The sequence below is a fragment of the Nomascus leucogenys genome, chromosome 21, assembly GCF_006542625.1.
Source record: "Nomascus leucogenys isolate Asia chromosome 21, Asia_NLE_v1, whole genome shotgun sequence".
Taxonomy (NCBI): Eukaryota; Metazoa; Chordata; class Mammalia; order Primates; family Hylobatidae; genus Nomascus; species Nomascus leucogenys.
Genome location: NC_044401.1, coordinates 76461695 through 76464319, shown reverse-complemented (window position 1 = coordinate 76464319; position 2625 = coordinate 76461695). Strand labels below are relative to the sequence as shown.

The 2625-nt window shown below is 39.6% G+C and overlaps 1 non-coding gene across 1 annotated transcript; it reads right to left on the bottom strand.

Moving 5' to 3' along the window:
- Positions 1–1897: 1897 nt before the first annotated feature.
- LOC115832226 lies at positions 1898–2106 on the bottom strand. Its single transcript, XR_004027655.1, has one exon. It is a non-coding gene; the product is annotated as a small nucleolar RNA U3 (small nucleolar RNA).
- Positions 2107–2625: the final 519 nt, after the last annotated feature.

Genomic DNA, 2625 nt, shown 5'->3' with positions numbered 1-2625 from the left:
CCTTTAGATCAAACAATATTTGCTCTATATATGTGGGGACCCTAGTGTTGGGTACATGTGTATATTTAGAATTGGTATATCTTCTTGTTGAATTTATGCCTTTATCATTATATAATGACTTTCTTTGTCTCTTTTTACCGTTTTTGATTTAAAGTCTGTTTTATCTAGTATCTGTTCACTTTTGATTTTCATTTGCATGGAATATCTTTTTTCATCCCATTTATTTATAGGTGAAATGAGTTTCTTGTAAGCAGCATATAGTCGGGGCATTTAAGAAAATCCACTAAACCAGTCTGTATTATTTGAGTGGAGAATTTAATCTGTTTACATTCAAGGTTATTTATGATAGGTGAGGACTCATTCCTGTCATTTTAAAAATTGTTTTTTGGTGGTTTTGTATAATCTTTGTTCCTTTCTTTTTTTCTTGTCTGTCATTGCTTACGGTGGGTTTTGTTCTGTTTTGTTTCGTTTTTGTAGTGGTAACATTTGGGTCCTTTCTCTTTCTACGTCTGCTCTGCCAGTGAGTTTATATTTTTGTGTATCTTCATGATAGTGGATATTGCTCTTTTACTTCCAGATATAGGACTTCCTTAAGCATTTTTTTTTTTTAGGGCCAGTCTGGTAATGAATCCCCTCAGGTTTAGCTTGTCTAGGAAAGATTTTATTTCTCCTTTATTTTTGAAGAGTAGATTGGTTGCAGATAGTATTTTTGGCTGACAGTTTTTTTTCTTTTAGCAGTTTCTCACATTCTTTCTTTCATCACATTCTCTCCTGATATGTAGGTTTCTGCTGAGAAATCCACTGTTATTCTGATGGAAGTTCCCTTATGTGCGACTTGATGCTTTTCTCTTGCTGTTTTCAGAATTTTCTCTGTCCTAGACTTTTGTAAACTTTCCTGATTTTAAATTTTAAGGATTTCAAAAAATTTAGAACCAACCCCTGTGTCCAAATAAAGTATGTCACAGGGCTAGATATGACTGTGAGCTACCATTTTCAACATCTGGTTTTATTTATCATATATGTTGAAATAAAAACAAAACTAGAGAAATATATAAAAACAGCAAGAAGTATTAAGAGTTGTTCCAATGTGGTTTTTTTTTTTTTTTTTTTTTTTTTTTTTGAGATGGAGTCTTGCTCTGTTGACCAGGCTGGAGTGCAGTGGTGTGATCTCAGCTCACTGCAACCTCTGCCTCCTGGGTTTAAGAAATTCTCTGCCTCAGCCTCCTGAGTAGCTGGGGTTACAGGCGTCCACTGTCACGCCTGGCTAATTTTTCTATTTTTAGTAGAGATGGGGGTTTCATTATCTTGGCCAGGCTGGTCTTGAACTCCTGACCTCATCATCCACCTGCCTCAGCCTCCCAAAGGGCTGGGATTACAGGCGTGAGCCACCACACTGGGCCCCAATGTTTATTTACTTGATCAAATCATTCTGGTCCTTCAAAATGCAATGTAAGCACAACCTCTTACTAAAAGCCTTTCTAAACATGCCCTCCACTTCCCACTCCATCATTCCATCCCATCTGCCACCTCTGTGGTCCAAGCCATCATAATACCTTCTGATTATGGCATGAGACAAGACAGCTGCTAGAGCTCCAGCCATCACCTCTGGACTCCAAGGAGCAGGTTAGGGGAAGGAGGTGAAGTGCAAAAGGGCCTCCTTCCAGATAAAGCAGTCCCTCTCAGATGGCTTTCAGACGCTGTACCCAAGAACTTCACTTACTTATATGTCATTGTTCAGTCCTTGCTGCAAGGGAGTTTGGGATATATAATCACATCATTAGCTGAAGTAAAATCAGTCATCTGTGTAAAGGGGAAAAAGATTATTAAGTGGGCAATTAGCATTCTCTTCCATGACTTGTTTTCCTGTTTTTTTTGTTTTTTCTTTACAAATACAGGAACCACTCAGACTGCAGTCTCTCCCTCTTACTCTCCCAGAGGAAGAGAAGAATGGTTGTCAATGGCAAATAGCAGTTGCAGCAGAGCAACACCAAGAGCTGGCTTTTCAGTCAGGAGCACTGTGTCTCCTTGTCATTTTTCATGCTTTACACATTCAGAGAAACTTCTCTAGTAACAAACCATAGAAATGATTCCTGAAAGTATAATCTTTCCCCGCTTTTACTGTTGTCCCCTACAATTCATTCTCCAAACAACCATTGTTTCTAAATACATTATGCTGTGTTTCCCAATTTAAACATCTTTAATGGCTCTTACTGTCCTTAGGACAAGGCTACAAATTTTAGTAAGAACTAGAATGCCTGTGTGACTTAGCAGTGCTTTCAACCTCCTTCCTCCTCCAAGTCCCATCTCTCTTGCTCTCATTCTTGGCTTCATCTACCCTGGCATTACTTCAATTCTTTGAACGTGTCAAGTTCTTTTGGTCCTTTGCACAGGCTGTTCCCTCTGTCTTGAACTCTCTGCCCCCAGCTGAATGACACTGCCAAGTGTTAGCTGAAATGCTGCCACGTGTCAACCGAAATGTCATATCCTCAGAGAGGCCCTTCCTCACCATTTCAGTCAGAGCACCTCCTCCACCCATTCCTCTTGGGCTCTACATTCTCACTGACAACCTCACCACAGTTCAGGACACTGTATTGATGTGTGTGATCACTTCTGATGGCCAGTCTT